Source organism: Rhinolophus sinicus, linkage group LG04 (assembly GCF_036562045.2).
Source record: "Rhinolophus sinicus isolate RSC01 linkage group LG04, ASM3656204v1, whole genome shotgun sequence".
NCBI classification, from domain to species: Eukaryota; Metazoa; Chordata; class Mammalia; order Chiroptera; family Rhinolophidae; genus Rhinolophus; species Rhinolophus sinicus.
In genome coordinates this window covers 86,046,775-86,072,817 of record NC_133754.1, presented here as the reverse complement: position 1 = coordinate 86,072,817, position 26,043 = coordinate 86,046,775, and the positions used below count along the sequence as shown (strand labels likewise).

Below are 26,043 nucleotides of genomic sequence, written 5' to 3'. Positions count from 1 at the left end.
AACGGACAGACTACTGCCTTCATTTATCAGATGGAAGATGGAGGACCTTGGCCAAGGTCACACAGCACCTCAGGGACAGAGCCAGAATTCTGCTTTCCTGGCTCTTGACACAGTATCCTTTGCATTACCGGACACTATGGTTGTTATCCACAGAATTGTAGGCCAGAAGTGCTGCCCAGTCCAGAAGGGGTGGTGAGCTGTGGGAAATTCATTGTTCTTGATAATATGTCAGTACTCATTGTCCTTCTCTTTAACAGTCACCAGTTGGGACTGAATCCAATCCTCTCTCCAGTGGTTTTCCCTGACGACAAGGGAGACTGGGTCTGTGTGTCACCCAGCACAAATAAAACAGGCAAAAGAAGGCAAATTACACTCTGACATTTTCAAGTTAAAAACCATGTGGGCCAAATCCAAGCTCTGCAGAGTCAGTGACATAATAATCACCAAGGACTTTGTCCATTTGTGTGCTCCAAGCGGTCACTGTGCTCTGAGAGCCCAGCTCCGTGGAATAGCCCACTCATCTTTTTCAAACATGACAATACTTCTCATAACTTCCCAGCGGGATTGCTTCACAGGATGAACAAAGACACTCCAATACTTCGCCTTCATCCTAAGGAAAGCTGCCTCAAGGGCCTACAGATGACAGGGAGAGAAGCAGACATGCCTGGTCACGTGACTGGTCGTGACCCAAGAGATGCACAAACCCCATTTGCTGTTATTAGGGCCACAGGAACAGTGAGGGCTGCAAGGTCAATCCTACCAAGACTTCGTAAGCCCCAAGATTTTTATCTACTTAATCCTTGTGCTATTCTCTATCAAAGGCAGCAGGAACTTTTTATAAAATCTCAAGAGGGCACTGGTAGGAAAATCACACATGATCATCTTTTTTCCTGTGGTCAAAGACGCTTCAGTGAACAGACTCGAGGTGGACTTTGAATACTGTAAGATACCAACACTGTGCTCCAGGAATCACAGACTTACCTGGATATTTGTACAAGCTATACAGACATGGAGAGCTATGCACCTAATATATGTGGTTCCTAAATTGATAATGGTCTACAATTTGCAATTGAGGCAGCCAAATACGTGACCCCAGACCCCTGACTGGCCCCAGCTGCAGAAATGGGCACTAAGGACTTAAAAGGTCAATTGGTTTAGGAATAATGCAAAATAAGCCACCAGACCTGAATTTCAAGCCCTTTTTATTGGTATTCCTATAGATAAAAAATTTCCAGGCTAAGGGACACCCCAGAAAGCCTCCAATGTATATCCAGGTTAACTTAACCCAGTGGTTCTCAACCAGGACAGATTTTTGTCCCTTACCCCCACCCAGGGGACACTTGGCAATACCTGGAGATATTTTTTATTGCAAAAATTGGGGGGAGGGGGGCGGGAAGCAAAGTGTTACTAGTATCTAGTGGGCAGAGACCAGAAAGTTGCTAAACATCCCATCACAACAAAGGACAGCCCATCACAACAAAGAATTATCTGTTCCAAAATGTCAACAGCTGAGATTAAGAAACCCTGCCTTCACTCTATTATTAAACACTCTGTGAGTATCTAATGCCTAAGAAAGTACTTGACACATAGTAGGTGCTGAATATATAGAGGGTGCCAAAAAAATCTATATAGGGGCAGCCAGATGGCTCAGTTGGTTAGAGTGCGAGCTCTCAACAACAAGGTTGCTGGTTCAATTCCCGCCTGGGATGGTGGGCTGTGCCCCCTGCAACTAAAGATTGAAAACAGCAACTGGACTTGGAGCTGAGCTGCGCCTTCCACAATTAGATTGAAGGACAACGACTTGGAGCTGATGGGCCCTGGAGAAACACACTGTTCCCCAATATTCCCCAATAAAATTAAAACAACAACAACAAAAAACCACAAATTAAAATTTTTTTTAAATGTATACACATTTTAAGAAAGGAAAACTATATTAAAATTGTAAGGGGGGTGGAGGGTGGGAGATGAGGGTAAGGGGGTTCAAATATATGGTGATGGAAGGAGAACTGACTCTTGGTGGTGAACACACAATGGGATTTATAGATGATGTAATACAGAATTGTACACCTGAAATCTATGTAATTTTACTAACAATTGTCACCCCAATAAATTTAAAAAAAAATTGTAATACTCGATATACACTGATAACAAAAGATGAGTGAACATAAGTCACGTTTGACTTCTGCAATTACAAGAGATGCTCAAAGTGGTTACCATCAGCGTTCAGCACTTCTGATTATGGCAAACTACTGCTTGAGTAACGCTGACCAAAGTGTCCACTTGTATACATTATTTTTGGCACCCCTGATATGTGAAAAAATTGAGGCCCAGTTGATTCTCCCACTAGGAGGGACTGTGCTTTCTGAAGACGCAGCAAGCCCAGTACCTCTTGGTCTCTCCAGGTGCCCTGACCGTCTTGTAACCTATTTGGCTTTGCCCTTCTCATCCGTCTGTGAGATTTCTGCACAATCAGAAACACACCATTCTCCTTCTTGCCGGTCCTCTCCACTCCCTTGTTCACGTTAGGGAATCCATGGACACATTGATGTTAAAAAAGTCTTTGGCCACAGCTTTCTGCAGCCAGCAGAAGGCTGTCTGTTAGTGAGCAGTGGCACAAGGCAGTGTGTCAACAAAACTCATAAAAATAGTTAAGTTATACAACTTCTGATGAACATTCCCGAGTTCACCAAGTCCAGGTCCTGCGTCAAGACGGGCAGCATATGACAGATCAATAAAATAAAAAATTAAAATAACTTTATAGAGATTTAAGTTTTACGTGGCTCGATACCAAATATATTCCTGCCACTCTAATTTCTAGTTCAGCATCTATTCATGGAAGGCACTCAACTTATTCAACAAACAAATAAACTCTGGAGATAATGTAAGCAAAATTCAGTTGTAAAAGCGTTAAGGATCATGTTTGTTAAGTGTTCCTCTGGGATTCTATCCCAGGTTACAATATAAAAATGGTAAATCATGCATGAAGCTGTTCATCACAGCACTGTTTACAATGGCAAATGCATAGTATCAACTAAAAGTTGAACAATAGGGGACTAGTTAATTATAATATCAAATATCATTCAGCCATGGAAGGCAGTGGTTTTACAGACTGTGAAAACACGGAAAGTTGATTTTTTATAATGCTGAGTACAAAAATAAGTTGATATAAAATAGTGTCTGCAGAATTATCACAACGATAGAAAAACCAGCATAATTTTAAGTGTTGAAATAAAAGTGAAATGATGCCTTCTTTTGGCTCTTTGGAAGCTCATTTTAAAGGCTTGAAAATTTGGGAGTAATGGTCAAGATGGCAAAGTCAGACTATGGAAGAGATGGAGTTTTAACTTCCTCTCACAGCTGGCATCAACTATCCTGAGAATTTGTAGGGAAACCCATCCTGACTCCAGAGACCTCATAGCTGCAGGACTAGTTAAGGCATCCCCATACCTGGTACAATGTGGCACAGACCATTTCTATCAAAGTAGTCATGGAGGAGCATCTTCCTGTGTGCTCCTCTCTCCAAATGGAACGATGGTGCATGCATCTCCTAATTAAAAGACACAATATGTTTTTCCCAGTGAATGGAGGTTGTCTAAGTTATGCTTTTAAGTTTTTGTGAAACAACAGCTCTTATCCATTGCACCACACTGAACTATATCCCAAAGCCCCCTCCAATCTCACAAAAATAAAATCTACCATGTTTTCAGCCCCTATATGTCATGAATTTTGTATTATACCTAACCCCCGAATCAGCTCTATATGGCAAGTATTATCTCCATTTTAAAGAGGAGGAAACTGACGCTTAGGGCAGTTATGGCTAGATTAATGGTAGAACAATATTTTGACACCACCCCCCCCCAAATGAACCTTTCCACCATGCCATGCTGCTTCTCCCCACACTCAAAAGCTGGAGCTGGCTGCCATGCTTGGCATGTGACAGTGGGCATCTTCACTATCAGGAAGATCAGGGGCTCAAAATAATTTGCAAGTGGAAAAAGAGTTTATTTCTTGTTCTGGGAGGATAATGCTGTGTGTGGTGAAAACTAGTACATTTGGAAAATCAAGGACACATCAGAGGAGATCATCTTTCTCCAGGAATAAATGCTGACATCCAAGTATGCACCATGTCATGGTAGATGTATGACAGGAAATGAGGATGAAGACTCTGTCTGGGGGCATCCCTGAGAGAAGCAGTTTTCTCCCTGCTTGATCATAGGCAGCCAGAACCCTGCCCTGCAGCTTTTGGTCTGAGTGAGGGACGAGATTAAGGAGGTGGGTTCTTTCTGAGATCTTTGTTCTCTTCCATGGTGGGGTGTGTGTGGGTAGGGGTGTGTGTGTGTGTGTGTGTGTGTGTGTGTGTGTGTGTGTGTTTTGGGGTTGCTAATTAAAATGAGGTTTTTCTCCAAACATTGATTTTATCTTTGCAAAAGCATATATATGGAGAGAAAGTGTATGTGTGTAGGTATGTGTGTTTACATCTTGACTGAATCTAAAGATCGTTTGAGGCAGCACATATAAAAATCATAAGATAAAACAGGAAATTAAAAGTTATTTTAAAAAATTATATCCAAACTCTACACAGTGGGAAAAATAACAGAGTATAGAGGGGCTAAAATGAAAATTGACACACTTCCGGGGACCATCTCCACCCTCACTTCTGCCCCAGCCTACGCCACCTCCCCGAGACACTTGCCGAAGTTTGTGCTTTTAATTCTTCTGATTGGTGTCTCCAATTATCTAAATAATGTGATCATACTTTTATTTCTTGATGAAAATAGGGCTTTATAAAAGTGGAGAATGAGGGCAAGGGGAAACTAATGAGAAGCAGACCAGAGCACGGTCTCTGGAGACAGGCACACCTGGGGTTGGGGCCTAGCTCAACGACCACAGCTGGGCAATTTGGAATCGTTACTTGACCTTTCTGGACCTCTTCTGTATAATGGGAAAAGTAAGAGTACCTAATCTCAGGGGTTAGAGGATAATTCAATGTTTATTAATTACTTAGCCCAATACCTGCCTCATAATTAGCGCTCAATGAAAGTTAGCTAAAAATAATAACTAGATTAAAAGCACAGTTATAACCAGAAATGTATTCCTTAAGGGACTGCCAAATTCCTAGAGACAGACACAAAGAAAAGTCAGTATTATCTCATATTATTTTTGCCTACAGAGACACGCTATAATATTTCGCCCAATATAAAGAACAATGTAGATATCAGTTATCATTGCATATATTTTATTTCAACTTGCATATGGCAACATTTATGCATTTATTTACCTCATGTGCAAAATGCCCTTACTTACCTCTGGAGAAGTCCTGTTGCTTCTCTAGCATTGGTTTTGGCATATGAAGGAATAACTACCACAGGAAATGTAGCAGGAAGGGGTATAGAAATAATGGACTTGGGAATTCAGAACCTCGATTCCTTCCACTCTTATCATAAAACCATGACAGTAATATGCTGAGAACAATATCTGGAATGTAAAAGATATTCCATAATTTTCTTTCTTATTTAAGGAATGAATGGAAGACTATTGATATTTTCTCCAGAACTGACTTAAAATATTAGCCAAATTTTCAGATGACAGATATGATATTAAAAAGCATGAAAGATTATTGAAAGGGTCTAACTATATTTCTTTATCTCCTAATTGTAGCGCTTTAATAAATTTGAGAGAAAGTTACCATGTGAATTATCACAATTTTAACACTAGCCCTACTGAACAGAAAGAAAAGGAAGAGGAAGGAAGAAAGTTATTAGAAATGGAATGCCTTTTCTGAACTGATTACAATGGTAGAGACTTTTACATGTTATGTCTTTTAATCATCCACACCTCACTATGAGGTAGGATTCCCCCACCCCACCCCCATTTATTCCTTTGGTCTCTGTGAGTGTCTAATGCCTAGGAAAGTGCTTGGCACATCGTAGGTACTGAATACATATTAACTAAATAATATGTGAAAAAAATTGAGGTCCAGAGAGGACAAGTAACTTGCCTGGAACCATCAGCTAGTAAGTTGCCACCTCTGATCCCCAGCCAGGCTTCTTTTCATTCCCTTTATTCTTGAGTTGATCACATGATAACAACAGAACAGACCCAACTACTCATTCTACTTGACGTCAGTTAAGGTTTTCAAGCCTCTTATTTCAATCATTCATATGAACGATTGTTACATGTGTAAATGCCACCTCGCCTTTTCAATAAGACATTTTCTTTTCTAAAATAGAGTAGGGAGTCTAGGTATTTGAATTTCCAATGATCTCTACAAACAAGAAAACCAAAGAGTGAACTCCAGAAGGACATATCCCAATAGGGAAATTAGTTTCCTAACACCTCAGGCAGTCACCCCGTGGGTTAATCAGAGTTGGATGGTGTCTGATTCTGGCTCTTGGCCGTGTCAAGTCTTTCGTTCTGGTACATGAATAAATGAATCTGGCTGCGGAAGCTGTTTATCAGCTCCATCCAGGCCAGGAAACCTGAGGAAAGATTTTGCAAATCCACTGAAACCTGACTGTTTCCCAGCCTTTGTTCTCATTGTAATCAGTCTTCTAGATTTAATTCCAAACTCACACCAGCCCTATCAGAACAGACTGTCCTCCAACTCAAAGCTGAACTCTCCAGCTTGCCCTTCTTTGATTGTTGTTGGTCTTTTTATGTAAGTGGCCAGCAGGTATTCATTCTCCATTCCTTTCCCCAGAGAACTCTTTGGTCCTCTGACACCAGGTACCAAGGATTCTGCAGGCCCTTTGCAGCTGACCCCTCTTGGGGGAAGTGGGGAGATGGCCCTGAAGGACTCAGAATGGCACTTGCTTCCTTTACGAGCCACCAAGACCAGACTCAAACACCTTACCGTAAGAGAGTGCAAGGTAACTGTGGAGGGCATCTAGGTTTTCAATAAACTCCGTGAGATTTCCTCCCAATGTCCGTAACATCCTGTCATAGCCAGACTTCTTACTTATTCAAAGATATTCTCCAAAGAGTTTCAGGATGGCTTCCATGGAGACACCTGAGGAATCCAAAGCAGCCCCCCAAAATAAAAGCACCTGCAAGTGTTTGTTCTCATTTAAGTGGTCTCCATTTACTTCCAAACAGTTCAACTCCTGGCTGTGTGATACGTTACTTACTGAATTTCTCTCCAACACTTCTCTTTCCTCACCTGTAAAATGCCAATGATAACATCTATGTTGTAAAGAACCCAGGGAAGCTCTGGCAACTGGTAGGTGCTCATTAAACATGAGTCCCCTCTAACTCTACTCCGATCTTTTCCGTGATCCCCATGGTGGAAATTTCTCTGCAGTCCAGAAGGGGATGCAGAGCTGCAGAACCCTGTGAAGGCTGAATCTAGAATGAGATTCACTCTTGGCAGGGCAGTGAATGCAATCTTTCCTGCCACCTCTAGAAATCTTGAAATATTATACAATGATCTTTAACCAAGTAAAAAGCTACCTCTGAGAAATAACTAATACTGCAACCAAAAAACAATACTGACAAACTTATATTATCCTGATTTACCCAAAAGATAATATCAAATGCTTGCAATGACTTCCCCTTTCTCTCTCTTTTCTCTACATGCTCATCTCCCTTTGAGGTACAGTTTTCACATTGCATCCTCCAAAATGATTTCTCTCAATATCCCAAGTCACACTGAATCCTCTCTTCCTACATGTTGCACTTTTCTTTTCTTCCTAACTATATGACAATTCTGAAGGGCAGCGACCTCGTCCTAAACCTTCCTATGCGAGACACAAAGAGAAGTGCTTGATAAATTCCTGCACTGGAATAGATAGTTGGAATACACAGTGTGCCATCATTTGCTTTGTGGAGAGACAGCCAGTGTTTTTCAAGAATATTTTTAAATTTCTAAAACACACATTAACCAATGCTACTTTATTCAATGCTTCCCAAAACCTTGTAAGGTAGAACATTTTAATATCACGTCCCCTCATTTACAGGTGAACCCACTGAAGATGAGAGTTATCTTTGTGAATTGACCCAAATCCCACAGAGTGACAGAAGCCCTAGCTCTAAATTTGGTGCTTTTTGTACCATATCCCACAGCGTCTGGAGCAGCAGTCAGAGAAACACTTGGGGGACTGCTTATGGATTTTCACATCATTGACACAGGAGACAGGGCAACCATCTATGCTGGTAGTCTGGATCATCTGTGAGAGAACATTCTCTTATTTACGTGATGTAATGAGTCATGGTAAGTCCTGGGGGCTGAGGAAAGGTCTGGAAAGCCCAGCTTCATGGGAGACCTGCCAGATTCACCATCACCAGCATCCTTGGCTGGATCCTGGAAGGACCCTAGGATTCTGACTGGTCTGGAATTCACAGCAGGGGCTTTCCAGATCTCTCGAGCTATCCACAACCACTTCCTACAGAGGTGGCAGGCGATCAGAGGAGGTCTTTCCAGCCTCTACTTGCTTCCTAAGCTGGTCTGACAGAATCTCTATAACTCATTGTCCACAGCCAGACTGAAGGGCAGATAATCATTCTGCAATCTGAGCAAGATAGAGTCCCCATTGAGTTAGTCTGGCCTTGTCAGAGATGAGTTATACATACATCCCAACAATGGATTAGCCAGGCCTTCTGAATCTAGACAAAGTTCAGGATAGTAGATGGGATGTGATAATGGCCTGTGTTAATTGCCTCCATTGAGTTCTCTGTTGTGGGTCCATTCCTAGCTGAATGCAGGCAGGCTTGTCTATAAGAGCAATCAAGAGCCACCTGCTAACTCCCAAGGGAACTGAAATTAATTGCACTGAAATCCTTTTCAATGATTATGAGACCCTGGAAGGAGAACTCCTGAAAAGTACATGGACAGGTGTCAAATTGTTCCTTCCTCTTTCCTCCTCCCACCCCTCCTTTCCTGCTAAATCTGGCTCATTCACATTGAGGAAAAAAACAGCTGTGTTTTGTGTCCCATAGGCTGGAGCTCTAAGCAGATGCCTCCTGTTACCTGCCAGGAAAGTACAGCTCCCAGAGGCCTCCCTTTTCCCAGGGACCTCTCCCAGGAGGCCTGGGCTGTCTGCAAGCCAAGCCAAATTATAGAAAAGTGACTGTGGCGGCCCTGTGTGGAAAGACTACCTCCTTGACTGTTCTTTTAAATTTGTAAACCTACAAAAATCCATGAAGTTGCTTGTTCCAGACCCTGGTTGTTTTGTTTCTGGGTGCCCAGTTCTGTTAATAGGAAAGGACGTCTGGCTGACAGAGTGTTCCTTGAACAAGGATCTTGGATTTGGGTGTGGTGTTTTCCATCTGTGCTGAGTTTGGGGTTTGTTCTAGAATTCTTGGTTGAGAATGCTTGTCTAGCAGAGGACGAAGGTCACTTTTTAAAACCAACACATGTATTGTGTTGTTATACAGTTTCATCTCAATGAACTTAGGATTCCATGAGCTCTCTAGTCACAAGGAGTCAGGAATATATCTATATATCTATATCTATATCTCTCTCTATATATATTTTGTGTTGTCATTTGCATTTATATATATGTATATATACATATATGTACATAGTATATGCAGAGACATCATGTCTGCATTTATATGTATATATATATATATATAAATTCAAAAGACAACTAAACAAAAGTCATAGGGTCCTTAACATATTTTTGATAGTGCAAAGGAGAATCTATAGTATGCTTAGTATTCTATCTTTTATGTAACAAATAAAGGGAATAAGGAAATAGGCATCTATCTGTTTATTTGTGCAAAATTAAACATCAGAAGGATAAATCAGGGGCTATTGAGATTGATTACCTACAAAGCATTGGTGGGAATGAGGTGAAAAGTTTAGAAAATTGTGGCCTGGGGCAGGGGAGTCACACTGCTTGAGCATAACTTTTTGAACAGTTCTGGTTTTAGATGATCATGTTAATGACTCATATCATACAGAAAATACAGAAAATAACTAAGGTTGACCATACAGAAAATAACTAAGATCAATAAGGATAGGGAAAGCCCGAAGATGGAATACACACAAAAACAGATTAACAGGGCAATATTCCAACACAACAGTTTGAAATAACCTAATTACCTAAGAAAAAAATTAACCCAGTCACATTGAAACATAGTATTTTGAATGCTTTGTCTTCACACTAAAGACAGAAAAGAACTTGAAACAAATATTTAACTGTAGTTAGCAGGCTTCCTTTTCGCAATGGTGTGGGTTAGCAATTCTGAAACAACTTTCTGAACATTCGAGGATTAAGCATATAAGTAAATATATCATGGATAATGGGATCCAGGTTTCTCACTGTGTGAGAATAAAGTTACAGTTATGGAAAGAAGAACAGAATGAAACCTGTTGTGTAGGTTAGGAAACTTACCTTAATAAAACCATAAGACTGATCATGGTTTTAGGTAAATAAATGGAGAGAGAGAGAGAGAGAGAGAGAGAGAGAGAGAGAGATAAACTGACTGACAGACAGACAGACAGACAGACACGGGTGTGTATGTGCGTGTGTATTCAGGTTCCTTGGAGAAATGGCAAATATGAGGGCTAGGGCAGGGAAAGGATAAGTTTATAACATCTTCTCATTCTAGAAAGTAAAAAAGTGACCAACGAGTGATGGGGACATGTTAAAAGGACACAAGGGGCAGCTTGGAGAGGCTCCCGCTCCCTAAATCTCAGAGAATTTGAGATCAAATAAATAGTGAAAGTAAAGATTTCCATCTATTTTAAAAAACAAGAATCAAGAGTTCACATTGACATAAATAAATAAATGGACAAAGGGGAAAATTCTTCCTTATAGTAGAAATCCAACTAGTAAATGTGAAAAGAATGGTATAATTAGAAAATCACCATTTGACCACCATCAGAATTATTGATTCAGACAAGAATCACCAATGAACACTAAAACTAGGGAAGGGGGAGTTTGAGAAGAAACAAGGTAGTATTTATATCATCCGAAAGTATCTTCTCACAAGATACTCATTACAAAGGGGAAAAAATGTATCTTTACAGTGGAGAACCCTGACAGAATCCATCTTAACAAAGCAATCAAAGTTAACACCAATCATAAGACAAGCTGACATAAATATGCCTCATGATATGATGAACTGAAAAGGGCAATACATCACATCTGTGGTCTTCTGGCCAAGAAAGCATAACCTGAACTGAATCAGAAGGAAATATCACATAAGCCTGAATTGAAGGGCATTCTACAAAATAGCTGACCAGAACTTTCCAAAGATATCAGTATTATAAAACACAAAGAAAGACTCAGAGACTGTTCCAGACTACAGAAGATTGAAGAAATGTGACAACTGACATGATCTGGGGTTTTCTTTTGTTTTAAAGGACATCAATGGGACAGTTAGAAAAATCTCAGTGAAGTCTGTACATTAGATAAAGCACTGTACCAATGTCTATTTCCCTAGTTGGAGAGTTGTACTGTAGTTACATAAGAGAATTTTTAGGGATACAGAGACATCATATCTGCATATACTATTAATTCAGAAAAAGTATTACAGGTATAGATATAGAGACAAGGATATATGCTAAATATTAACAGTTGGGGAATATAGATGAAGAGTGTATGGGAATTCTTTGTACTAGTCTTACAAATCATCTGTGAGTTTGAAATTATGTCAAAGCAAAACGTTTTTGCTGGTTGTCCTGAAAAGACCTTAGGAAATCTCATATAATAAGACCACAAAGACCACATTTATCCGTAGCCAACTGAGATACCCTGGGTCCTAGACATCTGCAATGCGATGAATTTTGTTAGGTATAATCAGGACATTATGATTATGTTTTTAAATGTCTTTATCTTGTTAGAGGCTCATACTGAAATACTTAGAAGTAAAATTAGGGGAAACCTGAGATTTGCTTTCAGATGTTCCAGCAAAAACAAAACCAGAAAAAGGGTGGAGGGACTAGAGAGATGAAACAAGATTGGCAAAATAGTAATATTTTTTATTATTAAGCTGGGGCAAGGATACATGGGCTTCAATTCGCTCTACTTTAGTGTTCATGTGAAACATTCTATTAAAAAGTGTTTGTTTTTTTAAAAAAATAGACTTCTTTGTTGACAGGAAAATAACTGCCACTAAGTGTCTACACTTGGCTTCCCTGGAGAGGTATGGAAACTTCTAAGAAGCTTTTCCATTGGAATGATGTATAAATTCAGAGTTTCTGATTCAACAAGTTTGGCTCATCAGTGTCACCAGGAAATGTTTACTTCTTGCTGGGTGACAGCTCAAGCAACTGGAAACAGCTGAGGTGGGCTGCCCAGGGCAGGAGAAGATAACTGCTAAGCCCTGAGTGAGGGCAGGCTGGCAGAGGAATGCCAGCGCCACAGCTGCCTCTGCCGGAGTTCCTGGGCCAAAGGCACACTCGGGGCTGGACTTCCCAAGATCCCAGCCCACCTCTCATCACCCAGCACATAGGTCACAAGAGCTATTCCTCATGGTGACCCACCTCTGGCAGCCAGAGAAGCATGTGTTCTTCCACAAGACAGGGAAGTGTATGCCGAACATCTTAGAAAGTTTACCATTGGAAATGGTTTGTTTGGTTTTTCATTTTTCTTTCCCCAAAGCTTTGGTATCCACAGGAATAAGCTTCAGATATCTGAAGAAAGCTGTTCATCTAGAGTACTCTCCTTGTCAAATGGTATCACTTAAGCCAAGCATGAGATAGTGGATGGGGAAATTTTTGTGAATAGGAGAGAAAGGAGTTTAAGAAAAGGAGAGGAACAGCAATCCTTGTTGATACCGTGTTTCTCCGAAAATAAGACCTAGCTGGGCAATCAGCACCAAGCATCTTTTGGAGCAAAAATTAATATAAGACCTGGTATTATATACTATACGATATTATATTATATTATATTATATTATATTATATTATATTATATTATATTATATTATATTATATTATATTATATTAATTATATGAGATCCGGTCCTATATTATATTAAAATAAGACCGGGTCTTACATTAATTTTGCTCCAAAAGATGCATTAGAGCTGATGGTCTGGCTAGGTCTTATTTTCGGGGAAACACGGTACAAGAGGTTGCTAGGAGGAAACAGACTCTAAACTGAGAGGGTTGGATTCCAGGTGTAGCAATAAGCTCATCAGGACATAGATGGGGGAGGGGTAAAGCTCAGAAAGGAGTAAGGCAGCTCAGGTGAGGGCCTCTGCAGTGAGGGGCTGTCTCGCGTAAGCCTGGTAGATAAGCTGCCTGCTTCCGGGGAAACTTTGGAACAGAGAAGTCAGCGCAACCAGGAACCAGAGCACAGGGGTAGGAATCTGCTAGCGGAGCTGAGAAGGGGACTGGGTGAAAGGACTGCTTTGTTGAGTACCCACTCTGCGTTAGGTACTTAGCTCACGCTATCAGATTCAATCTTTCCGACAACCCTCTGAGATAGACGCTGTAGGAATCATTGCTGTTTTGCCAATGGGGAACAGCTCAAGGTGACATTACTAGGAGACCCTACAGCCAGGGGGCTCATGCAGGTCTGTCTGATTCCAAAGCCCTTCATAGAGACCTCATGCCCCCACCCCCAGCCCCGCCCAATCAGCTGATCTTCCAGTCTGTGGGCTTCAGCACCAGCCTCTGGCCTCTGAGTCGGGACACCTGAGTTCCTTTCCATTTTCCGTTGGTCACATGGCCTGGGTCACTTGTCCCACCTCAGAGGGCCATAATAAAGAGCACATATTTAATGCCTGATTTCAAGACTGTGTAAGTTTTACATTGTTCCCCTCATTTTTAAAGAGGTAGTTGCTTGTTGGCATTTGCTGATAACTAACTGTTGAAAGGAGTTTTACTATTGGTTTCTTAGCAAGCAAAGTCGAGACTGACACAGCTGTGCCAAATGGCTGTTGTGTGTTGTCACTTCAGATCACTAATAACCCACTTACACACTAAGTAGGCACTTATTCATACACAGAACAATTCCTTATGCAATGCTCAACCTGCCATCTGGTCCCAGCCTGAATTATGCTAATTAGAAAGCACAGAGCTGTGCAGTGGCGGAGTGGTCTGGAAAACTCTCAACAATGGGTAAGGTAGGAAATGGCATTCTGGGGCCCACTTGGAAGGTAAAACACTAACGGGTGGTAACTAAGCATGCTTTTTTTCTTTGTCTAAGGGGGAAATTAGTTGTAACTGACCATATTTTGTTAAACTGTGAAATGTCCTTAATGTCCTTCCTTCAAACTTCCATCTGGCAGAGCTTTGTTCTCTCTGACTCACAGGAGATGATAGATAGGTAGGTAGGTAGGTAGATAGATAGATAGATAGATAGATAGATAGATAGATAGATAGATAGATAGAGCATACGGCCCATGCCCCAGGGCCATCCTGATTCCAAGTCTCATGCATGCGTTTACCTGATTTTGAATCTCAGCTTTTTATTTTAAAAATGCACTCACCATATTTACACACCCTTCCAGGTATAGGACAACACATGTTATTGAGATAAAAATCAAGAAGAAAATACCCTTCTGATTTTGAAATTGAAAACCCAAATATAAACCCACATAAATATGGACATATAATTTTCAACAAAGGAGCCAAAAACATACAATGGAGAAAAGAAAGCCTCTTCAATAAATGGTACTGAGAAAATTGGAAAGCCACATGCAAAAAGAATGAAACTAGACTGCTATCTGTCACCATATACCAAACTTAACTCAAAATGGATCAAAGACCTAAATATAAGACCTGAAACAATAAACTGCATAGAAAGAAGAAATCATAGGTACTAAACTTACAGACCTTGAGTTCAAAGAGGATTTTATGAATTTGATTTCAAAGGCAAGGGAAGTAAAAGCTAAAATAAATCAATGGGCCTGTATCAAACTATAAAGCTTCTGCACAGCAAAAGAAACCATCACAAAACAAAGAGGCAACCAACCAAATGGGAGAAGATATTTGCAAACAACTCCTCCATTAAGGGACTAATACCCAAAATATATAAGGAATTCATACAACTCAACAACAAAAAGACAGACAATCCAATTAAAAAATGGGCAGAGGACATGAACAGAAACTTGTGCCAAGAAGACATACAAATGGCTAACAGATATATGAAAAAATGTTCAACCTCAGTAGCTATTAGGGAAATGCAAATCAAAACCACAATGAGATATCACTCACACCCATCAGAATGGTTATTATCAACAAGACAAATAGTAACAAGTGTTGGAGAGGCTGTGGAGAAAAGGAACCCTTATACACTGTTGGAAATGCAGACTGGTGCAGCCACTATGGAAGGCAGTGTGGAGGTTCCTCAAAAAATTACAAATAGAATTACCGTATGACCCATCAATCCCTCTCCTGGGTATCTACCCAAAAAATCTGAAAACATTTACCCATAAAGATATATGTACTCCAGTGTTCATTGCAGCATTATTTACAGTGGCCAAGACATGGAAACAAGCAAAGTGTCCTTCGATAGATGAATGGTTAAAGAAGATGAGGTACATATACACAATGGAATACTACTCTGCTATAAGAAAAGATGAAATACTGCCACGGATTGCGACATGGATGGACCTTGAGATTATTTTACTAAGCAAAATAAGTCAGACAGAGAAAGTCAAGGACCATATGATTTCACTCATATGTGGGATACAAAACTGAAAGCAACGAAGGAACAAAACAAATAGAGAAACAAAAACTCACAGACAAGAGTTTAGTGGTTACCAGAGGGTAAGGGAGAGGGAGGATGGTAGAAGAGGGTAAAGGAGGTCAAATATATGGTAGCAGAAGGAGAACTGACTCTGGGTGGTGAGCAGACAATGTGATATACAGATGATGTATTATAGAACTGTACACTTGAAACCTATGTAATTTTACTAACCATTGTCACCCCAATCAATAAAATTAAAAAAAAAAAAAAAGAAGAAGAAAACACCCTTCTGATTTTCAAAGCTAGACAGAGAGAAATCACAGTGATATGCTTAACTTTTGGCGGAAAGGTAATATGAGTCAGCCCACCCACTGATCTATAAATTCGTTGCTGCCTCTGTATATATTGTACTGGTTGTTTTGGATCTGTGAATGCATTAGGGCAGGTGTGTGATGGCATCTTTCTGCTAAAGGTACTGCCACACCACAGTGTTCACCATCATACAGTTATAAAAATGACCTGGGTATGATATTAGACATATGAAGTATTTCTTTCTGGAGATCGAAAACTAATTAGAGTTTCTGTACAAGTCTGCTCAGGCTGCCATAACAAAACTGTAGACTGGTGGCTTAAAAACAGAAATTTATTTTCTCACAATTCTGGAGTCTAGCCGTCCAAGATTAAGGTGCCAGCATGGTAAGGTTGTCTAGTGAGAGTTCACTTCCTGGCTTCTCACTGTCTCCTCACATGGCTTGTGCTGTGGGGGGTGGGGGACGAGAGCATTAGCTCTCTGGTGTGTCTTCTTATAAGGGCACTAATCCTGTGATCAGGGCCCCACCCTCATGACCTCATCTGAACCTAATTATCTCCCAAAGACCTCATCTCCAAATACTGTCATATTGGGGGTTAGGGTTTCAACGTATGAATATGTGGGGGGGTGGGAGGGGGCAGGATATAATTCAGTCTATAATAGTTCTTAAGTAAAATGAGGTTTTTAAAATTTTGAAAAAGATCTGTGTGTGAAAGATCCATTCTCTAGAGCGTGGGATGACAAAACATTTTTGGTAAAGGGAAGACAGTAAATATTTTCAGGTTTACAGTCATATATATGGTCTCTGTAACAACTACTCAACTCTGCTGTTATAGTGCAAAAGCAGCCACAGACAATACCCATAACTGTGTTCCAATAAAACTTTATTTACAAAAATAAATAGGCAGGGGGCCAGATTTGTCTCATGGGCTGCATGTAGTTTGCTGACTATTACTCAGAGGGTTCAGAACGTTATTTTGTAGCACACTCATTCAAGGTGAATGGCAAAGCTTGTCTCTACTTTTAAGTGGCAACAGCCAGAGGTAAAAAATACAGAAATGCCCCTGCCTCCCCTTCAGATCCACCATTCGGTTCACAGTTGCTGAGCGCCTACTATGGGACCTGCAGGTTGCTAAGAGCCTTATATTTGTTATCTGATTTAATTCACTCTTTCCCATGACATTTTGGGGTATTGTTCCTCTTTGAGAAGGAGATCAACTCTCAGTGAAGTTCTGTCACTGGCCCAAGGTCACACAGCTGGCATGACAGAGCAGAATCCAACCCCTTGTGCTCATTCCGAATGACAAGATGCCCTTTGGCAGAGGGACAGGATGTAGCCACTGCAGCCTCCTGGTGCAGGGATCCTTTGAAATAAAAATCATGAAAAGACTGAAGGTGGGCTTCATTCCACCACCCAGTCCAAGCTTCTTTGCTCTTTTCTAAACTGTGTCAAAACTCTGGCTTTGCAGGTCAAGTCTCAGTAGACACCTCCAAGTACAGAATTCCCACCTAAAGATTTTTATCCGTTGTGTGGAGGGAAAGTCACCGGATGCCCCGCCTACTCTGCTGGAAGAAAGCAGACAACTGGAAGCATTCAGACTTGCCTGTGGGCCAGCAGCGCACACTCAAAATCCTGCAGAGCTGCCCACAGAGGGGCGGCGTCTAGGCTCATGTGGGGTGTGCAAATTAGAATAGGGGGGGCAGGGGTCTGCCTGTTTGATTTTAAAAAGCATATTTAACATCATAATTCCATATTTTAGAGGTTTAAAAAGTGATGTTTAAGCAAATAAACCACATTATCTCTGTCATGTATGTTAAGCCAGAAGGCCGAGAGGTATCGCTATGATGCTGCTAGATGTGAAGCAGGAAGCCTGCTACTTACAGGAGCTGAGCTGAGTCTAGATCTGGGGGTGGCACAGAGCTATAAAGAGTACACAACTGGTGTCCAGCTCCTGCATAAAATTCCCACTCCACCTGCTGCTTGATAGTCCCGGCTCCACACAAACCCACCCCCCACCCCTGGCATCAGCTATAGGAGCGACAAAGGGGCATGGGAGCCCCCCAAACAGGCTGGACAGGGAAAGGTTTGCAGGTACCACTGGGGTTGGCAGGTACCCTAGGTCCTGGCCCATCTTTTTCCTGGGAACTCTTTCTGTGGGGTTATTGGAAGGGGTAGTAGGCAGGGGGTGACCCTGTGATTGTTGGGAGGCCACATGAGCCCTGCCCTCTCCCTCAGAGGGTCACACCAGCTTTAGAAGGCATTGGGAAGTTTGCTGCTCTTGGAGCCTGCATTCTAGAAGCTGAAGGAACAAATGAACGTCATACTCCCTGCACCTTATTTCTGGCCTGAGACAGGACCTTTTCTAGTTCTACCAGGAGGTGCAGGTGCTGAGTGGCCAGCAGCTAATGCACATCTGGCTGGAAGTTACTGACCAGCTGGTGGCCCAGCCTCCTCCGAGCTCCAATCGCCATCATCCTGCCAGCCCTCAATGGCACCTCTGGGCCCTGCTTGGCTCTGTGGCTCCAGGACAGATTAGAGGGGCTGAATGAACTAGGGGCAGCAGGTGAGCACCCCTGGCTGAGAGATCTGCTGATCACACACAGTGAGCTCCCTAAGCCTCAGTGACTTCCCACTCCAGGCTGTGCAGCAACTTGGGATTTCTCCCAGACACCGGTGCCCGGAAGGTTTTCTGCATCAGGGGGATGACTAGGAACATGAGAAGAGATGCAGGTGTCAGTCCAATTGCCATGTGAAAATAGAGGGAGAGCCTCTTTTCTACCAGATCCAGGTGCATGGGATCAACTGCCACATTTTTTTTTTTTTTTAATCAAAGGATTCTTCTGAGATCCAAGGGAAAGGGAAATAATTTCTATGCCTCACCTGACACAGACACGTTACACATCACTGCTGTTTTCTAGAAAAGCCACCTGGCCCTGCAGGCTTAGCATTAGCAGGCTGCCCTGGCGTGTTCTCAGGCACACCTGGTAGGCTGCTTATCATATGCCTGGGTTGGCTTTACCCTGTAACTGCTTCAGGAAGAGCTCGTAAGGACAGCAGGCCAATTTGGTGGGCCCTCACAGACACCATGAAAACCAGCAGAAAACCACAGCCCCTACCACCTGACCCTCTACAGGCCACACAGGAACCAGCTTAAAGGTCCTGCACACCCAGGTCTCACCTACATTTCCAACATCTCTGCCCCAGGGTCTCAGGTGCCAGGCGAGGATGCTGATGCAGTGTCCACCTGCAATTATCCCTAAATACTGTCTCACTGTGACCCAAAGCCACTCTGTCTGTGAGGAATGGGCAAAGCAAGTTCCACTGGCACCGAAAGCGGCATGTTGTCAAAGAGCCTGGAAGTGCCAGGGGCTTCCTCTGCTTCCTGAACACAGTTCCCTAGAGCCTGGGACACCGAGGCTGCCCACGCCCCCTTCCTTTCCAGTTCATTGCGTGCTCAGTGCTGGTGAGAAGGAAGGATAAAGGAAAGGAGGCTGTACTGGGCTGAATAGTGTCCCCCCAAAATCCATGTCCACCTGGAACCTTCAAATGTCACCTTATTTGGAAATGGGGTCTTTGCAGATCTAAACTAGTTAAATGAAGATAAGGTCATACTGGATTATGGTGGGCTCTAAATCCAATTATGTGTCCCTATAGGAAGGCTGTGTGAAGACACACAGAGGTTATGTGAAGACAGAGGCAGAGATGGGAGTGATGCAGCTACAAGCCAAGAATTGCCAGCTACCACCAGAAGCCAGAAGAAAGAGTCATGAGGCCGGTTCTCCCTCAGAGCATCCAGAGGGAATTCACCCTACTGACACCTTGATTTTGTGCTTCTGGCCTCCACAACTGTGATAGAATAAATTTCTGTTGTTTGAAGCTACCCAATTTGCAGTACTTTTTTTATGGCTGCCCCAGGAAATTAATACAAAGGGAAAGAAGAAAAAAATTTTCAGAACTTATTATATACCAGATACCACATTTGATATATTCACATACATTACCTCATGTAATCCTCAAAACAACTCTGAAGGGTAGATGTTATTCTCATTTGACCAATGAGAAACCTTTGACTGAGTCAATAACTTGTCCAGGGTCATCAAACTAGAAAGAGGAAGAGCTAAATTCTCTCTTTGTCCTGTTGCTCTTCCCCTGGGAGCCTAGGAAGTGGGCAAGTTAATATAATAAACCATCCTTTGTTGATACATCCATGGGCGAAATCATCCTGGTATTACACGTTCATTGTAAGTAGGACCATCCACACTTGGTGAATGGTATTTTAGTGTCTAGGCAGATGAAAAGATGTCCCATGGCTGAGCAGAAGGGGAGAAGGGACCTCAGCACCCTACAAAACACACCATGTCCATTTCCAAATAAACATGAGTGTGGTTGGCCTAGCAAGATTCTCAGTGCTGTTCCTTCAGACACCCAGAGGTAATCATGACTGTTCATTTCAAAGGTATTGCAACAGCTGTCAAAGCCAAACACAATGGTGGTACAGATGATGAAATTCAGTGACACTCGTAATTTTTGTCCATCAAAAGTCTCAGGCTATTCAAATACGAGCTCAGTAATGGGTTAAATAGTGCCCCTCAAAAATTCATGACCACTCAGAACCTATGAATGTGACCTGATTTGAATATTGGGTCTTTGTAGATGTAATCAAGTTAAGATGAGATCATACTTGATTAGAATGAGTCCTAAATCCAATGTAACTGAGGTCTTTATAAGAAGAGGGAAATTTGGACATAGAAACATGGACACCCAGGGAAAAGACGGTCATGTGAAGAAGGAAGCAGAGACTCGAGTTATGCTGCACAAGGGACACCTGGGAACTCCAGAACCTGGAAGAAGACAGATTCTTCCCTGGAGTCTGCAGAGAAGGCATGGCCCTGCCAGCAACTTGATTGTGGATTTCTAGTCCTCTATGACAGAATCAATGCTGTTTTAAGCTACCCAGTTTGTGGTACAGTCGAGCCTCATTATTTTCAGATTCCAAACGAGTATGTACGAATTTACCTACCTGTTGCTAGAATTTATTTGCAACCCAACATCAATACTCATAGAGCTTTCAGAGTCATTCATGGTCACATGCAAAACAGATAAAATTTTGAACTGTCCAACACACATTTCTAGCTACAGGCAGACAAGGCAATGAATGCACTGCATTCCTGTTTCCGTTCTCATACTATAAACCGGTGTCCTTTCGGCAGTCTCTTTAGCGCTACATGTTTGCATTTTTGTACTTTCTGCTGGTGACTGCTGTTTCAAATGTTCCCAAGCTTGGTGCTGAAGTGCTGTCTAGTGTTCAGTGCCAACAAGGTTGTGACATGCCTTGCGGAGAAAATATGTAGCTTAGATCAATTTCATTCAGGCATGAGTTACATTAATATGCTGCTAGCTGCGAGCCCAATGATACTGAATAGCAATATATATTAGTAAGTGGTCTGTAAGTAGAAACATACACAAAACAAGGTTATATATTTATCAGTTGATGAAAATATTGTAACCAGAGGTTCCCGGAAATTGGCTCTGTATTTCCCCTGAGAAAAATGGCTCAGTATTTGCTAATTCAGTGTTCACGAAGACTTTATAGAACAGAACTGCTCTGAATAATGAGAATTGATCGTACTTTCTATGACAGCCCTAGGAAACCAAAATAAGCCATTTTCATGCTCACCCAGATCCTTGCAGGCCTCTTGAATGAGCTTAATGCTGATGTCATCATACACGGTGTACATCACGAAAGCATCTTGCATTTCACAGTAGCTCTGAAAGATAAATCAAGGTGCAATGACAACCCAGTAACTGGAGCTTTGCCCCAGGAATACATCCATTGACCCAGCAAGATGTAACATAGCAAGAACACTCCTGATCATTAAGAATGGGAGGCAGTGGAGTGTTTGGGTGTCAACTCCTCCAAGAAACCTTCCCTGGGCCCCAGTTTGGGCCAAGAACTCCCTTCTCAAGTACCCACAGTAGGCGATGTGTTTTCCCAACGTATGTCAAGATGATTGGTTTTATCCCTTAGACTGGGCTCCTTGAGCATGGGCATTGGGACTTATTTCTATCTTTGAACCCCTAGCAAGTGGTGCTATGCTTGGCACATGTGAGAAACTAATACATGGTAGTGAACTTGGAACTCAGTGGTTGTGGAGCCCTGTGCTCTGAAGCAAGTAGAACAACTGCTTGAGCAGCTCAGTGTTTTCCAATGTGATTGGCTGTGTTGCGGGACTTACTGGTGAACCTTGGTCTTGCAACAGCTAATCAAACCTAGTGAAAAGAGGCTGAACCTGAGAGTCAGAAAGCTTGCACTCTTGGCTTGGTCCTTGTGTGAACCCCTAAACTGTACTGAGCAATTCAGCCAATTCAGGGGGAAGGAGGCTGGGAAAGAAATGGGTAGGCAAAGAAGAGCATTCTGGACAGAGAGACGAGGCTCCAAGGCAGTGGAGAGGATGAATAGAGTGCAGAACATTTGACTTATCCCAGAACAGATCCCAGAATCCCAGAACTGGGAGAGTTGTAACATTTCCTAATTGTCCAATTTCCCACCCTAAATGATTTCTGACTATTGGCCTTCCAGTTGCCTCTTGAATGCTTCCAGTGACAAGAAACTCACTGCTCTTGAAGGCAGCATATTCCACGTACAGACTGTTTTCTTTGATTGAAAGTTCTTATATTCAACTGAAACCTGCTTCTGGGCCCTAATCACACCTTCTATTTATTGAGCATCTCCTATGACCAAAAAGGTGACAGATTACTTCTGACCATCTTTTTTTACTGTTGAGGAAACGGATGCTCAGAGAGGTTAAGTGTCTTGCCAGGATCACCCAGTTGACAAGCGAAAGACCCGGGCTCTGGGCTCCAACGTCCACATAACTCCTGCATTTTGCCACTGCAGTTTCACTGATTGGTCCTAGTTCTGCCCTCTGGGGAAATGCAGATCAGACTGGTCCTGCCTCCAGTTACCAAGCCCTCTAATATTTGAAGATCCTAATTGACTCTTAAGTCTTTATTTTCTCCTAGGCTGCACACTCCTTTTTCTTTCTGGAATTCATCTTCCTCACTGCAAAATGGGGTGATGCTACCAGTCCCGCATTTCTGACTGGAGTATTGATGAGGATGAAATAGGATAACAGACATGAAAGAGCTCAAAGAAAGTGAGAAGAACACACTAGGCAAGAAGTAGCTTCCATAGTGATGAGATCATAAAGGTGGTGTGGGGCTCGGCGTCAGGAGACGGCGGGTCCAGGCCTGTGCCTGACACAAATGAGCTCAGAGGGAAAAGCACTTCCGCTCTCTGTGCCTTGACTTCCTTCTCTGTAAAATAAGGGAGGTGGTGGTGAGATCAGTGTTCCTCCACCTCTTTTTAAATCCATGTTGCCCCTCCCCACACACATTTCACTGGGGATCCTAAAACAGCCCTAGAGGTCCTGCCCACACCGTTGAACATCACTAAACAAGAAGCTTTCTGAGTTTGACCCATTTGCAAGATTTCCTGTTTTGGTCCATGTCTGTACAGGGGTCTCTAAGCATCATCAGATGCAGCTGTTCAGAGAAGCTGGATGTGAGCCCAGGGAAGACAGGAGATGCTATTAAACAACATCACTCACTTAAGTGACTTCTTCTTGCCATGTTGGTATCACCTTCCTCCCACCTCCCCAGGGCCTGCGGGCCTGTATGACAATGTGCGTCCTCCTTCTGTGCCTCCAAGCAACATAGAAATAGGATGGGCAAGACCCAAGTTTAAACTTGACATGTTGTTGTAATTTGTTCTGAAGGCCCCAGAAGGATTATATCAGCTCCAGGACCCTTGGAAACAAACTCTATGGCTTTCCCCAGGCCTCTGGTGGGACCAGCCATTCATCCCTGTCTGGGGCTGGCAGCCTCTCCTTTCCTGTAAGTTGAACTGATAATACTTTAGTGTCAAATATTTATTTGGTTTGTATATATGTGGCACGTTTCTGGAATGCCAGACAAGCCCAGACTGTTATGATTACACAGGGATTGTCAGCCTTGTTTATTTATGGCCATGATCTTGCATATACCACTTCCCACAGACTCAGTGCACATTTGCATATATAGTCATTCAGACCACTTTACTGGAACAATATGTTCACCAAGATTTATAAAAATAAACCAATTGATACCTTTCTAATGGGATAACAAAGCCTGTAATAAGAAGAAGGGAGGAAAAGATAAAGGACCATCAGAAAACATTTTGAAGAGATTGAGGATTGTAAAAGCAACAAATGTGGGCAATAAAGTAAGTTTGATGTTTCCAGCTCACACAAAGAGAAGTGCATTTCGTGTAACACAAAAAGTGCTGACCGCATAGGTGTCATATATACACATAGTCAGAAGATGTGATGGATCAATATTTAACTGAACAATCAGCCATTACATGTATGTTCTTCTTTAGTTAATTCTAACTAGTGATACCCAAGATATCTGGGCAGGAAACCAGGACTAGGTTGCCTGTTCCAGAATAACTTAGGGAACGAAATAAACATACAGATTCCTGGGCTCTGGTGCTGGTGTCTGGAAATCTATATTTTTTAACTACTGTCTCAGATGACTCCCCAGGTTTGGAAATCACTGCTCAGAACACTTTCTAGGATTCAATTTGGCAAAGCAACAGATTAAAAAGTATAGATCTTACATTGTTCACCATTACTAAACTGATATCATGGTTTCTAAAAGTCTGGGGGGAGCCATAAAGCCCACAGAAAAAAATAAATAGTAGTTTACAGTAAGTTGCAGGCCAAGAAAATGGATCAGTTCTTAGTCATGGGCAATTGTTCCTTCAAGAGCTCCCTTCTGGTAGGTGGGCATTCATGTAACAAACGTGTATGTCACCCTGTGACTCAAGATGTAGTCAAGGAAGGTGACCGTTGAAGGGCTTGTACTGGTGTCTTTACCACCTGGTATTTAGAAGCAGCACCAACCGTCATGCTAGCCAGTTCTCCAGAGGGTTTTTCCAGCTCCCCAAGGCTTTCACGATAAAGTCCAGACTTCCTGGTTCTCACAGACAGTCTTCCACCTGTACCAACCCCCTGTCACCTCCAGCCATCCCCATTATCCATTCTACTCAAAGTTCCTGCGACAGCCATGCAGTTTCTTCCTCCCTACCTTCCCACGGACTCTCCCTCCACAGGAAGGGCCCTCACTCCCTCTTATCTGGCTAACTTTCGTTCCTCCTTCCCAACTCAGCCTAGGAATCACCGATGTTGTTTGATCTGAGTAACAATCAGATTCAGGCATCCGTCCTATGAGCTCCTGAGCCTCCCTAAATGTACCTGTCTTAGTTCTGGCTGCACATATAACCTTTGATTGACCTGGCCACGCGGTCTTAGACTTCAGAGTCCCAAAAGGCAGGCAAATGTCATTTGATTTTACATCTTCAATACCTAGCATTGTAACTGGCCCACAATAGGAGCATGATAGATATTTATAAGAGAATTTAGGAGATATGAGAGACCTCACTTGACAGAGGCATACATGTTCACTATGTGTGAGTAAAAACATCTGGGAGTGAATCCTGGCTCTACCACAGTTGAGCTGGACGAATTGGATCTAATCTCACTGTGCCTCCGTTTCTTCATCTTTACAAGGATGGTATTGGGTTAGGTCAATGTTTCCATGGAGATTTTGATGTACAACCTTCCCCTAACCTCCCCTCCACTCTTCCCAGCCAATACATGATGTGATTTGCTGAGAAAGATGCTGGTACTTCAACCAGCAGGTCTCAAGATGTGTCCCATAGAATCCCCGGTAGTCCCTAAGATGCTTTTAGGTGTCCATAAGGTCAAAACCATTTTCTTAGAAAATTAAGACATTATTTGCCTTTTTTTACTGATTGACATGTGTGCTAGTTGTACAAAGGCATTGGTGGGTAAAACTGTTGGTGCCACGGCACTAATCTGTCCTAAGCAGGCCTTGTATTCTTCACTGCCACACACTTGCAGTTAAAAAAAAAAAAAAAAAGCCCGTTTCCCTTCAGATTGTCCTCAGTGAAGCAGTAAAAATTGTCAACTTTATTAAATCTCAGCCCTGAGTACACATCTTTTGAACAATACGTGTAAGGAAATGGGAAGTCCATACATATGACATTTCTGTTGTACACAGCAGTGCGGATGGTATTG

The 26,043-nt window shown here is 42.3% G+C and overlaps 1 pseudogene; it reads right to left on the bottom strand.

The window, feature by feature from the left end:
- The window catches only part of LOC109458459 (guanylate cyclase soluble subunit beta-2), a 42,079-nt pseudogene extending 24,507 nt beyond the window's left edge, over window positions 1-17,572 (bottom strand).
- Between the last annotated feature and the right edge of the window lie 8,471 nt (window positions 17,573-26,043).